The following is a 14,683-nucleotide window of genomic DNA, read 5'->3' as shown; positions in this document are numbered from 1 at the left end:
TTTTTGTTTGCTTGAGCACTGCAGGACTGAAACCTTTTAGGTTCAAGCAAAATAACATGCAGCTCTTCCAATTTGTTAAGTATTTTTAGATATTCCTGCCAGCTGTTGACAAATTTGGAGCACGTTGACAAAGTAACATAATTTCACAAAGAAAATGTTCTTCTATTCCTTATTTTCCAAACAGTTTCCTTAGGATGAAATCCTGCAAACATACAAAAATTTAACATTTACTTTAAATGTGAAGGTAACCCTGGTAAATTCAATAGAATTTACTGTTGAAATTACATCCCTCATGCCCACCAAAGCCTATGGCAAAAATTCCACCGACTTCAGTGAAACCTGGGAGCCTTCGTACTGTGTTGGGAGGCAAGATTCGTATTTGACACGAATGGTATAAAGGTGACATCTGCTTTCACTTAAGACTTGCAGGTCCCTGCATTCCCTGGCTTGCTGAAGGACGCTGAAAAGAGCCAGAAAGTTCCGTTACTGTTAGCTACCACCTGGCATTGCATTGGACTTCAGACTGCTAGCGGTGGGGATTGCAGCCAGACTGGTGCTGGGGGACGGCTGGTTTGGATCCATGGGGCTCCTCTCCAAACTTCCACTTTGTATAGCTAACTAGGTGTAATTTTGAAAACTATCTGCTTAAGTCTTTCAGCCCAGGATCTCAGATCTGGATGGAGGGAGCTCAACTTTACTGTATTTTATCTTTATTTGTTTTGTGATGGAGGAATTTCAAAAGTAGCACCAAGGAACTAAATATGAGGGTAATTTCAAGAAAAGGGGGGGCATGCTGTGGGATCAGCTGTGATCCTGGGATCCCATGTTTGGTTGGCATGTTTTGCCAAAGGTACTTAGGTAAGGGTGTAGCATTAAGTCCCGGTAAAAGGAACAGGGCACATCAGTGTATGTGGTTTTTTGTTTCTGAAGTATCAGGTCTTTGCTTCCCTTTGAACAACACTGGATGAATTTAAGCTGCAGATTTCTTCTAGTCTCCCAATGAGGCGTTACCCAAACCTCCAATCTGGGGAAAGGAGAGGTGTAATTCAGGTTACTCCCTTGTGAAACAGTGCGAGTCTCCTGCTAATCAGTTCCTCCCGAGCTCTTGTGAATGCTCTTCATTACAGAAGAGGAAAGGGGAGAACCCAAATGGTCTGATGTAAATGACATGCAAGGAAAAGATAACTATAGGGAGAATGAAAGGCTATAACAGCATTTTTGCATAAGTGCGTGTATGTGTATGTGTACATGGGGTGGCTGTCCTCTGTCATTAATGAGAGCTGTGCATGCTGCTGGGTCACACACCAGCAATAACTTGATCTGCCTCGAGTACCTGACCATCTTTCTGCTAAATTAACCCGACAGTGCTTGTGCTGGTTTTGTGTTGGCTGCAGGGGAACAGAAAATATCTCATCTGGTATAAACCCTGACTGTTCAAGATAGGGTATGTTTTGATATCCTGACTTTCTACCAACAGAATAGCTTTATATTGAAGTGGTGTGGCATTTTTTGATCCAGTACCAGAAACTATAAAGCGAGATTTAGTGTCTTTCTGAACTGCAGCCTGATATGGGGCATGATGCTGGGGGTAAAGGTGGGGGCAAAGTCACCAGCAGTCCCTTCAAAGTATCATCTGGTGAAAAATATGGATTTTATTGGATCCACTTGGTGGGTGCACAGCTCAGTCTCCCATTCACAATGAGACTAAGCCAGCAACTGGTACAGACAGGCAGACGTGAGACTGAGAGATTACGAGAGGTAGGTATAGATATATATATATATATATATATAGACATATCCCATGAGGTCTTGGTGGATGAGAAATTCACGCTTTAGATTCACTAATTTCAGATGTCTCCTGTCTAGATATCATCAAATGTGTTGCGCTGTATCCTTCTGTAAGGACAAATGTCCACCAAGGACAGACTAAACTGCCTGGGTTCCTGACTAGATTGGAGTTTGCACCCAGGTGGCTTGAGGGGATAAACTAGCGGTTCTGAGGGGCTGCTTAATGCCCAGGGAACGCTACTGATTTACAAACGTTATTGTCACACTTTACCCAGGACAACTTTAACTGGGGACGCTCTGCTAGTAGTGTCCTAGTAGAGCATTGACACTTCATCAAAAAGATGTTGGCAAATGCTCACTAAGCAGTCTCATTGTAGATATGTAAGGCTAAGATGAAACTGCTTAGATGCCATTTACCTGTTTTTCCCATTGCCATTAAAAAAAGCAGACAAAGCCCTTGAATGTGCATTCGAACTATGACAATGGGCATCCACCAGCTATTCAAATAACTATTTAAGAGGCCGACGAAAAGTCTGAAGACTGCAAGCTTTCCACGGTATTTGAGAATGCTTTAGCTTTAAAATGTTGGCTAGTAGATTTAAGGCTTAGGGAAAAACCTAGTCATTTCCTAGGGGAGCGTCTGAATGCTGTGTTTCACCTCAGGATGTGTGTTTCCAAATCACTGGATCAACAATTGAAAAAAAAAAAAAAAAAAGACATTTTGATGGATCCTTTATATATGTGATATTTCCCACCCATGACTGACACAACTATACTAGTCAGTGTTTAAGTAGGATTGGATATGCTAGGAAAAACTTTTTTCTGATAAAGATTATTTCATTCAAGGAACTGGTTTAAATTCTGCAAGAAGAGTTTATATAAACTCCATCTCCTAAAGTAGGGCTTGTGACTACCCCCTGCAAAATACTGCTAAATCTTTTCACATGTAGTTTGATGGCTCAGTCAGGAGAGAAGCTGAGACAATTCCCTAGAGAGAAGTTGAAAGTATCCCAGATCATTTAAAGGGGATGTTAATGATGATCTATCTAATTATAATAACCTAAATATCAGCACCGTCAGCAATTTCATTTCTTATTATAGCACGGCAAAAAGGAGATAAACAGATTATTTATGCTTGTTCTGCATGGAATGTTATGATTTTGGTGTCTTTATTGGATGTAGACTGTTAGAGAGACCGCGCTTTTCCCCGTACACTCCCTGCCTTATAATTAACATGTATGGCGTGCTTTTAAATAGCAAACAAAGGATTGTTTGGTATGTTTATGGTCATATACCAAAATATCTCACACAAAACAGCGGCAGTTTAAATTTCTTGGAAGAAGGAAACATTCTTCTTATGAAAATAATGTTCATAATAATGAAGTGTTTTAATGCAACCATACATCTGATGTCGAAGAGGGTAAAAGTATCTTGAAAAAAGGCTTATATTTAAGAGCTAAAGGGTCCAGACTTACTATGTTGCCAGCCCAAAAGTACAGAAATTTCTGCAGAAACTAATGCTTGTTTTGTCCATGTGTAAAACCCAGTTCTTTGCTTTAGTTTTCCTTCAGCAATCACAGCAGAGTTAAAAAATAATTGAAAAAAAAAATCCTTACATATTTAAGATGGAAGGAGATAAAAAAAAAATATCACTTGGCCTTGACCTATCTGATTTTTTTGTATGGCATTCAAAAAACCTAGTGATGAATATGGTGTAAATAGCTAGCTAAATTGGTTAGATTAGACATTCAGAGAAAAAGGGTGGTGGATAAGAGATGATCTGCTCGAGTAGAAAGATAATCCTGATCAGTAGGGATCAGTCCTTCTCCCACTGAAATCTAGCAAGATCCCCAATGTTAACAGAAGAAGTAGAAAGACACAAAGGTTCCTTGCTAAGGAACACCAGGAGGAATGATAGATGTCCAAGTCTGTGAAGGGCTACAGTGAGCATCATTAGAAAACTCAGACTCTTGAATGAGGGATGCTATTTTGAAAAATCTGAATATTTGCTGACAATTTTCCATTTTTTCAATGGCACTATCAACAAACAAAAACCCAAATAAGGAAATAATCTAAAGCAAAACAAAAATTCTCTGTGAGGCTGGAAACTGAAATGTGTCTGCAACATAAATTCTGAAAGGGAAATTGATAGTGAAATTCATAAGACCATAAATGAAATTCAGAGAATTATGAGTATGTAAATAACAAGCTTCCCTGACTAATAATTCAGGTCTGCAGTATTCATGTAATTTTAAGTATGTTCCACAACATGATAATGTTACTTTATATTGCCAGTAATGAAGCAGACTGCAAGAAAAAACCATGATATTGGCTCCTAATTTTTATTAAAGTTCAGTAGTTCATCTCCCAGTCTTCTTCCAGGAATAGAGCAGGTACTGTCCTGCCTTTCTCAGAGACAAGTAAATGAAATTCAGCTTCCACTGAAGACCTAAATTAGACCAGTGTGCAGCGGTACATCAGTCTAGAATTTCTTTCAAAACTAAGAGATTCCAATGAGTTAGTTATTTCCCTACTCAGGCCCCATCTCATTTGCCTTCCCTACATCTTCCTGCACTTAATACTGCAGATGAAGGTTTTTGCCCTGACCTTTACATCCCTCACAAATGTCGTCCCCCAGTTCTGCATCCCACCCTAGGCCATGCACCCTCCCCTGTATCCCCAGCAGCTCCTTCTGCAGACTTTGAGGATTTTGGCATGGTACCACCTCATACCCCTCTTTTTCTTCCACCAGGTACCTCCCGAGACCTCTCTGGTGTCCTAGGCAGCCATGCAACAAGGGGCTTGCATGGGTGGGAGCGAGACACACTGCCCATGTTCTCTTGCAATGGATATGGCATAAATGACCAGAAATCGGTGCTATTACTCCAGATTCTAGTGCTCCGCCTGAGGTTGCCCCTGGGAAAGCACAGCAGATGTGCCCATTTCACAGAATTTATTCCAATAAGGTATTTGCCTGTTGGCAAAAGCGTGACTATCTCGATAGCTTTATCTGCTAGCAGGTGACACCTGGATAACCAGCAACAGTTAAGGTCCTTGAATGCGTCCAGAGGAGTATTCACTGGCACTGCAGAGAAAGCGGAGGGTGGTGCAACTGGGAGTGGTGAGAAGACCAGCTCCTGGTGTGACTTAATATCAGGTCTTTCGCGCTGTAGCTTATGTCAACAGAGCACCTGCTCCTTCTGATTGTGCTCTCCTGGAACAAAGGGTGCAGCAAAAAGGGAATAGAAGAGCACAGCCTGGACACCTGTAATTTTCAAGGCTGAGAAGAAGTGGGGACATAAGGTAGGCTGAAGAAATGCAGAAGTATTGTGTGTGATATAACTTATGCCAGAAAAGTCCTGTGGTTGTGTTATCTTCTGTCAGAGAAATGGTTTTTGTCACTGGCCAACAGGTTTTCTGCAAGAGCCAACTCCTATTTGCAGGGAAACATCATAAACATGTCTCAGAGGTCAGTTGCTCTTGGAGGGGCAATTCAGACATGTGGAAAAATCATTACATTATATTAATATATAGGTCTTGTCTTGCTATTGCTTCTTTCAAGTACGATTCCTCTGAAGCAGACATGAAAGATGTTAAGAAAGGCACCTCCCTAAACAGAGCTGCCCATTTTCATTTTGTTTAGCTGAAGGGTCTTGGATACTCTAAGCTTCTGTTATGCGCTTCATTGTCAAGGTGTTGAAACATTTACAATACGTTTCAAATGGCAAATGTCACCCACTCTCCGTCAGTTTTTATTTTCTTCTTGGCCTGGCCATTCAGACAGGCACAGGCAGAAACCTTGGTTGTTGTTTCTGCGTTTCCCTTTTCTCAGGACTTTCACTGCTCAGAAATGTATCATCAGGAGTCTTTTTTATTTTTTTTTTGTAAGCAGAGCCCAAAGCATTCTATCCGCTCTTTAGTTTTTAAAATTTCTTGAATGTCTTAATTTTGGTGTGAGTTGAGTGTAGTGAAAGGTTTGGGCTATTTTTTGTTTGTTTGTTCTGTTTGTTTGTTTTGTTTGCTTGTTTGTTTTGTTTGTTTGTTGTTTTGTTCAATTTTTTGTGTGTGTGTGTTTTTGTTTTTTTTTTTTTTATTATTTATTATTCTTAAATCAGAAATGTGTGGCTTGAACTGAGCTGGTGTGAATGAGAATTAAAAAAGAAACACAAACAAGCCCAAAACCAAGAAAGAAAGATGAAATACAGTTTTTTGATGTGATGTCCAAACTCCCAGGAATACTGATTTGAAAGGCCACCCACAATTTAAAATCATGCCCCTGTCTGAACATCTTTTCTACCTGTTAAAAGTAGTATCTTAAGATCACCAATGCTGCATTATAAATGGTTAGACAAATGGGATTTTCCACATTACTTTGTTTCTTTTATGAAGTAACACTTTGTATGTTGGCTAAATTCCCCTGCTACTTTTCAGGGCTCTCATTATGCAAAGAGGAAAAAATAGTTTAAGAAAGTAATTGATTGCAAAAATACAAAGGAATAGGCAATAGGCAGAAAAAGAGACAAGGGAACTATGGGCTGAAGGAATCATGTTGTTCTTAAATGGATTTCTAAGGGGACCAGAGGTTTGCCTAAACATTCGGTACACACACCACCACCCCCCACCCCCCCCACCCCCCCCCCCCCCGGTATATACACATATATCTAAACCAAAATATCCACAGTACTGTATTACTATTATCATAGCATCATTAAACAGCCAATGTTTTTGCAGAAAAATGGGACTGGAAAGCAAAGTCCTATAAGATGAAGAAAGGTGGAAGAATATCAGCTCTCGATAAGCGTGTCCAGATCCTGCTGTCGCTTGGGCGACCGAGGGCTGCTCATCCTCACTGGGTGCAGATTTACCTCTCGGGACAGGGTGAAACGGCTGGTGAGGCAGTCATGACACCAGGTCCTGGGCTGCCATCCTTCCCCCCGTGTCCCAGGGCTCGCTGGGGAGCCGCCGGCCTGGCGCACGTGGCAGGTTGGGCGACGTGCACCTCTCACTCGCCGTGGAGCCATCTCACCGCCCTGTCGGTCCTGAAAGTTGGGGTGTGCTGGCCTGGTGCTGGAAAATGGGCGCACAAATGAGCGTCCCTGCGATTGCCTGCCAGTGCGATCCGTCTGACCGTGACTGGGACATCTGTAAATGACAGGCATCTCTCCAAAGCTGTCCTTTTGCACCCAGAGATTAACCCAGTTTAAAAAAAACCCAAAACAAAACAAAAACAAAAAAACAACAAACCTCAAACAGCGAGTCTGAAGGAATTCAGATGTGCAGTGGCCTTTAGGTCAGATAACATTGCCTTCTCCTTGTTTTTAAAAAACCTCACGAACCAAGACACCTCAAACCACAGAATACCTGCAGCTTGGTCTTGTAATGAAATGATGAACATTTGCAGCAGCAAAATTAAGAGAAGCTTTATGAAATGCACAGCATCAAAGGCTAGTCTTCCATTCCTGTCAGCAAACGCACCTTTCTTCAAAAAACATGGAACTTTGTGGGACTTCTCAAATGCTCAGGGTAGCTTGAGCTTAGGTACCTTGCTAAATCATCTACATCAGTAACAAATCTTTACTTGGCTCTGCTGCGAGCCAGGTTATGAACAAAGGTGCATATGAAGTATTTGACATTGTGATGGCAACAACTTAAATACATACACTTTTTCCAAGAGCCAGCCCCGCCTTTTGACTCGATGGAAAATGCTTGTGATAATGTTCATTTATGGTTTCTCAGACGGTTTTTAATATCGGGGGGAGCAATCTGCGGGACTCGAGAAAGGCGAGGTGTCTTGTCAGGGTGTATGGTTTCCCAAAGGACGGCAACTTTTGGCATTCCTGGCTCCTGCTATTTCTGAAGCGCAGTGTGCATCGCTGTGGGACACCCGCTCCGGCGGAGCCGGGGGGATGCCGGGGGGATGCCGGGGGGATGCCGGGGGGATGCCGGGGGGATGCCAGGGGTGCGGGCAGGGACGGAGGCAGCGAGGAACCCCGTTTTGCAGGGCGAGGGGAAGGCCAGAGGAGTTTGGCAGGGTGCCGGGGAGGCCGGCCGGCCAGCTGGGACAGGAGGAGCAGGCGAAGGCACCGAAGTCACCCTTTTCCTCGCCCAAGTGCTTGGCTTTTTTTTTTTTTACCCCCAAAAAGTGCTGTTTTTCAGCATCACATGGCTTAGGTGAAACTTTTCCTTGAAGCCCGGGAGTCAAGTCAGCCTGCGGCACCAGAGCAAACCTGAACACATAAGCCACAGCACACACAGAAAACCCACTCAGAGGGGATCGTTTTCACCCCCAAACCCCTTAATTTTTTTTTTTTTGGGGGGGGGGGGTGGGGAAGGCCCCTCAGGGCTGGGGAAAACGGGTTGCAGCGCACGGATGCGCGGGGAAACAGGGCTGAGGATGCAGGCTGAGCCGAAGGATGGAGCGGGAGAGGAGGAGGAGGAGAGGGAGGAAGCGCGACCCGAGGTGGAGGGGGGCCGCTCCGGGGAGGGGGGGTAGGGGGGCTCCGCCGTCGCCCCGCTCTGCCTCCCGGCTGTGGGCGGGGTGTCGCCGCCTTCGGGCCGACGCCGGGGCGGGCCGGGCCGGGCCGGGGGGATGGCGAGGGGAGGAGGAGGAGGAGGAAGAAGGGAGGGAGGGAGGGAGTGTGTGTGTGTGTGGGGGGGTGGTGGAGAGGGGGTGTCATGCCGAGGGCTCGCGTCGCAGCCCGCCAGGCCGCGGCCCGACCCGCACCCCGGGGCGCAGCCCGCCCTCCGCCGCTCCCTCAGGCAGGCCGGCAGCCCCGCTTCCCGCCCCGGCGGCCCGAGCGGGGCGGGGGGGGGAAGGAGAGCGGAGCCCTCCGCCGCTCAAAGGAAAGGGGAGGGAGGCAGGGAGTGCGTGCGTGTGTGTGTGGGGAAAGTTTAGCGGAGGGTGTTTGAATTAGGAGTTATCCCTAAAGAGCCTTTCCCCCGCTCTGATCCAGAGGGCAGCGCTGGGAAGAGGCGGGGGGAGGGGGGGGGGGGGGCGGCGGCGAGGAGCCCCGCGACATCTGTAAAAACTTGAAGGAGGCGGCGGAGAGGAGCGTGCGAGAGGGAGGAAAGCGAAAGGGACAACTTTTCCGACACGTGAGTATCTCGGCGGGATGTGTTTATTCCCCTCCTTCGGTGGCTGCGCCGAGCCACAACAATGCCGGGCGGCGGCGGCGGGGGACGGGACGGGACCCTTCCCTCCGGGAACTGTTTAATACCAGGCGGCGTGGTTTTCTTTTTTTTTTTTTTTTTTTTTTTCCCTCTCCTAATTCTTCTAAGTTCTTCTTTCTCTCCTCCCTCCCCCCCCCCCCCCCCCCCCCCCGCTCTTTTTGTTGAACTAAATCAGAAATGTCAGTCAGTGCGAGTGAGTCAGAAGGGATCAGATTACAAGATCACTGAAACTGATGTCGGATCCGCGCACACACACACATACACATACACCCCCCCCGCACACACACACCCACCCACCCACCCACCCACACCCCGGCAGAGGCGCGGGCTGCTCCCCGCGGGAGGCGGGCAGGGATAAAGCAACCACCGCCGGCCCCCCTCGGCCGCCCCTGTCCCGTCTGTGCCCCGTCCCCCGCCCCGGAGGATGCCCGCCGGCCGGCCCCGCTAGCCGCGGGGGCGAGCCGCGGCGGCCCCGGCCCTCGCCCATGGGCAGCGCGGGGGGGGCTCGGCGGCAGCGGCGGCAGGTACGTACCCCACTTGGGCGAGAAGTTCTTTGTTCCCCGGGCCACTTTTCTTCTCCTCTACCCAGCGCTCTTTCCCCCGCTCCCGGCCCCCTTCCCTAACTTGGAGGCGGGAGGAGGGGGGGGGGGAAAGGGGGGAGCGAGGTCTCTAACCCCCAAAATGGCTGTCGGGGAGCGCGGGAGCGGAGGGTGCGGGGAGAGGCGGGGGCATTCCCCGCTCCGGGCCGCTCACGTCCCGCGGCGGAGCTGCCGGTTTGCAGCTGCCTTTTTCTTTTTTTTTTTTTTATTATTTCCCCCCCTCCCTCGACTCCTTTCAACTCCCTTCCTCCCCCCCCCCCGCAACTCCCGGGCATTTTCACGCCCGTGAGGCGGGAGGCCGGCCGCAAACTTCGGGGGAGGGGGTGAAGAAGAAGCCGCTGTCCCATCTGGCGGGGCGGAGGGGCGGCCGTTGTTCCCCGCCGGCGCTTCCCTGAGGGGGGAAAAGCGAGGTCCCGGCCGGCCGTGGGTGTGCGTGCCGCCTTTTTGGCGTGGGAGGCGTGGGGGGGGGGGGGGGGGGGGCGTGGGGGGTGTGTGAGCACGGGGAAGCTCCCGCGGGCCGGCACCGCGGAACTTGGGGAAGGGCTGAGGAGAAAAGGATCCTCCGCGGTGTTAATGAGCCCGGGAAGTCGGGGTGCGGACACGGCGCCTGCGGGCGGGATGCCCGCCGCTGCCCGCTCCCAAATCCTCGCACCACGTGAAAAGGTAAAAGGAAATACCCCCCTCTTCCCCTTACACCCCCCCCCCCCCCCCCATTTTTCTTTTTTAACCCTCTGGTGTGTAGTTTTGAACCGGCCCCGTGGGTACGGTGTCCGTGGCCTTCTGCCAGTTCGTACGTAGATATATTTATGTAAAACATTTTCTCTCAGCTCCTTGCCAGCTGTTCCGCATTTTCCAGCTGCCACTTCAGTTTGAAATGATGGACTGTACGGATCTCAAAGAGCCTTTTAGTCCAAGGTACGGATAGCCGTCCGTTTGATATACAGTGTCACGTTTTAGAGGCTACTTCACTAAAGCAGTATTAGGTAGCAACCCACAGCAAAATACTCACCGCCGTCGCGCCCCTGCTACTTCCCGCTTGATTTTTCAAGCCCTAATAAACGTGATTTTTTTTTAAGCTTCGGTGTGCAGACTTCATTTCTTTTGTGTGTGCTACAGAAAAACTTACAGGCAAAATTTTTCAGAGGCCTTGAGATATGTGGCTGATTAAATCAACAAACGTTTTCAAGAGGGCACGGCTGCCCCTCTCTCTGTGCGTGGTGTAGGTATCTGTTTTGGAAGCGTTTAAAAGTTGGTGGAATAGTGAGAAATCACTGAAGTTTCCCTCTGTTAGAAAATTGGTTTTGGTACGGTGTTCAGCGAGATTACCAATTGAAATCTGCAAGAACTGGCCTTAAGTAGTTTGAATATTTGTGCAATTGCATTGTAATTTGGAAGGTGCCTCACTGATTGATTCCTATAATTATTTCATTTAGGTTCTTTATTAAAAATTAATAATGGTCTGACAGTTTCTTAATTACATGTGTCATGATTATTTTGAAGGAAGACAAATGCAGTGTTTTAAAAGTAAAGTAACCTTAAGATGTAAAAATTGCCATGTCCACACCATTGTGTTTCACTCGAGGAAATATATGTTAAAAGTAATGGTGAATGAGTTTAGCAGTGTAAACTGCAGGCAGCCTCCTGAGAGTTTGTTTATATAATGAATGTTTGGGTTTAACTAGCTAGTATGTAAATACTTTCAGCTTGGTGTATAGCCCAATTCTGAAACCATAAATAATAGTAACTATGAGAGGAGGCTATTTTAAGGGAGAGGATTATTTCTTTAAAAGCAGGATTATGTGATTTTTGAATGAGTAAGAGTAATGAGTAAGCAAAGGACTCCCTCAGTGTATGTATATTCTTTTAAGCAGCAGTGGAAGTAAAACTATGGCTTAAGGTGCCTGAATGAACGCACTTTCGCATTCCGATAATTGCACATGGTTTTCAGTAGGACATGCTGTTTTCCAAAGCATTTCTGCAGAAGTACCACAAAACAAAGACATCACCTGCATTTTCCTGCTTAAGTGGAGTAATGGTTTTGGCTTGAGAAGGCGTGCAGTGGCCAAGGCAGCGTTTACTGCTATAAGTAATCTCCAGTTGTGAGAGATACGTTGTGCATTTTTAAAACACAAAACCATTTTGTAACTGAGAAATTAAAGTATCGATGGTTATAAATAATTTCTGTTTATTTTGGAACCGGTGTTAGAGAAACCAAAATACTCAAGTATTGAGATATCATTCTAATTTGTTCATCTCACAGATTACATAATTTTGTAACAAGATAAATGTGTGCATTTGATACTGATCCATAAAAGTTTTGGTTACGCTTACTGCCTCATTTTTGGGAAAGCTGTTCCATTACCTGCACTCTGTTGTGTGTTTGAATTTCATCCTGTGTATTCAGGGAAGGAATGGCATTTTTTTGTGTTACAGAGTATTAGTGAAAAGTTAGTCATCTTTGCCTGATAAATAAGGAATCTGATGGTTATTAAAGCAGGATTTATTTGGAGTTATGGAAGGAAGCAGTTTAATGATCAGTGTTGCATGCACTCAACTATATGGAGACAGTAATGTAGAAAGAAAAAGCAGACTTGAAGGAAAAGTGAATCAATGAGTCATGAAATCCTCAGGAAAACCTTAGTAATGGAATGTTAATGCTTTTAGACTATAGTAGATTATCTTAAAAGTCAGACTTTTCTTCTTTATGCAATTGTTGTAAATCCCTAGCTAAAGAATACTTTGAAGAAGGCTTTAGTTTTTCTGGCACTCATATTCTGTAGTCATTCTGATTGTTTTGGAAGATTCAAGAAATTTTCTGCCAACTTGCAGTTAGGCAATTAAAATGCTAAAATGGCTACAGAGGAAGCTTTTTATTCAACAAAAGGTTCAGCTGTAATAATGATTTCAAGTTGTCTTTTAACCATAGGTTTTATAGACATCCTCCCTTTAGACTTTGTCATTTTTATAAGGGAATTGATTTGTTATACTTTAAAATCAAATAAAATGAGACAGAATAAACAAAAATAGGGCACGGGTTCTGCTGCAAACTTTTCAAGTTCTTTCAGTGCATTTTTCATCTTTACTTTTATTTGATAGGTCTGTGAAATAGAGCTGTAGACTGGCAAAGACTTTAAATGAAATTTCACACTTTGATGATTTTTTTTAAACTTTGATATATTGACAGCAAAAGGAGCTGCAAAGCTTTTATATAACTTGAGCAGTAACGCCAAGCAGCAGTCAAACGTCTCTATGCATTTGTGTTTAACTGCAGAAGAAAAACATGTCCATGGGCAGTAGAGGGTTCTTATCAACTCCCTAATCCCAGATCCCAGCAAACCTTGAGGGCATGCCTCAGATCTTGCTGAAATCATTGTAGACTCTCACAGTTTGCAGATTAAATATGCTATGTGTTCCTGGCTCCAACAACAGTTTTATGAGCTCACTAAGCTTCCTGTTTTAAGATCCTTTTCTGAAGTTTTTAGGAGCTGCTAAAGGCGATGCTGTCTATGGCAAGTGGTACTTGTTAATTTAGAGACACTTTAGCCATTTCATTCTGTCTGTAAAAATGGGCAAAATTGTTATTTTCAAATTGGAAGTCCAGTTGCACTGAAAGAAAGCGGTCATTTAAAGAGGGATTCTGTTGTTTTAATGTGTTTGTCAGTACACAAGGTTACAAAGTTTATACGAGGCTTGATTTGTTTTATGGGGGCTTGACTTTGACTGGGCTCTTTAAAAGGAGACTTTTTCAGTTGTAATTCTAAGCACAATGCAGCTTTTAGTACATAATTTCTGAGCCTCTTTTAACCAATTGTATTTGTAGCAGCTCATTAAACATACCTTTGAAGTTCTCATTCTCCTTTAAGTGTCAAAGAAGGGAAAATGTATTCTGCCAAGGGTGAATTTCAGTGAATCAGGTAGTTAACCCTGGGATTTGTTGACCCTTCTGAACGAATGGTGTTGCACCTCAGACTCCCGTCTTCTTTTCTAGCTGCTAAATAGTTAACGCTTATGTTTTATTCACTGTAATCATGTTTATGTATTTGGTGTAATAGTTTTAATTAAAAAGGAAAATACTTATTGTCCAACAACGTGTCATGTTATTCCCGAGAGAACTTGAGCCAATTTTGTGCGTAAAGGTTATTCAATGAATGAAATTTCGAAAGCCCATTTGTCAAGGTACTGCACGGTTTCTGTTAGTTTTCAACCCCCAAATTCATTGTCTGCATGGCCCAGTCATTAGTCATCAGTGTATTAGTGCTGCCTTCAGGCAATGCTGCCCAGCACTTCTTCACACCATTATAGCTCTAAAAGTGTACTCTGCCGACTTGTAGAATTACTGCTCTGATTTCCGCTTGGCTGGGTTTGAGGTAAGTCCCCTCCCTACCTTCCAGCTCACTCTAATCCTTGCTTTCTTTTAAGGCTGCTTTCTGCAGAGATTTAGGGGAAAACTTTCTTAAAGACTGTGCTGGCATCATACTGTGGTTTTGTTGTGGTATAGGCTGCACATATTACCTTGAAAGTGTATTAAATTGGCTGCTGATCTGAAGAGTTGGTTTCTCTCTCTTTTTAAGAACAAAACAAGAAACGAGACAATACATTGATCTTAAAAATGCCTGCAAGATTATTTAGATTACAATAAGGGATGAACTAATTGGGATAGAATGCGTTTGTCTCTAAATAGTTGCTGGGTGTCAGAACTGATAATATCAGAATCCACTACCAGGAGATCTGATTGAATAATTTTCTTAGCTGAAGTTTCCACTCTAAAGCCAAGTTATTTTTTGCACTGATTACCAAGACAATCTTTTTTTTTTTTTTTTTTTTTTTTTTTTTTTTTTTTTATGATGCTCAAAATGCTGCTGTGTTTTTTTGGTATCTGATACTTAGGTCTGGGTTTAAGGACCCAACTAACCTTTTGGTGGTTTGGAACTGAACCTCCCCCAACTGTGTTTGCTGCTTTGTATGATACTCTGTTTTCTTTACATACAAATCTGCTAATGTCAAGAAAATCAACTGCGTGTAAAGAATACTTCATCCAGCTGCCCAGAGAATGAAGCCTTCATTAGATAACAAGTATGAATACCTGAAACTGAATAGTCAGAAACAGAGATCAAGTTAGTGTCACT

At 44.7% G+C, this 14,683-nt stretch overlaps 1 protein-coding gene across 5 annotated transcripts in view; it reads left to right on the top strand.

Moving 5' to 3' along the window:
• Nucleotides 1–8,370: 8,370 nt before the first annotated feature.
• The window catches only part of GLI3 (GLI family zinc finger 3), a 209,190-nt gene continuing 202,877 nt past the window's right edge, over nucleotides 8,371–14,683 (top strand). For 4 of the 5 annotated variants that reach the window (XM_042806495.1, XM_042806494.1, XM_042806493.1 and 1 more), the window contains exon 1: nucleotides 8,371–8,883. The gene's annotated coding sequence lies outside the window, so the exon portion shown is untranslated. Of the gene's footprint in view, nucleotides 8,884–10,064; nucleotides 10,221–14,683 lie in introns of those variants that run through there. The other variant, XM_042806492.1, reaches the window with a different exon arrangement.

This window comes from Tyto alba, unplaced genomic scaffold, assembly GCF_018691265.1.
Source record: "Tyto alba isolate M040663 unplaced genomic scaffold, T.alba_DEE_v4.0 Super-Scaffold_46, whole genome shotgun sequence".
NCBI classification, from domain to species: Eukaryota; Metazoa; Chordata; class Aves; order Strigiformes; family Tytonidae; genus Tyto; species Tyto alba.
The sequence above is the reverse complement of the archived record's forward strand: the minus strand, read 5'-3'. Positions and strand labels throughout refer to the sequence as shown.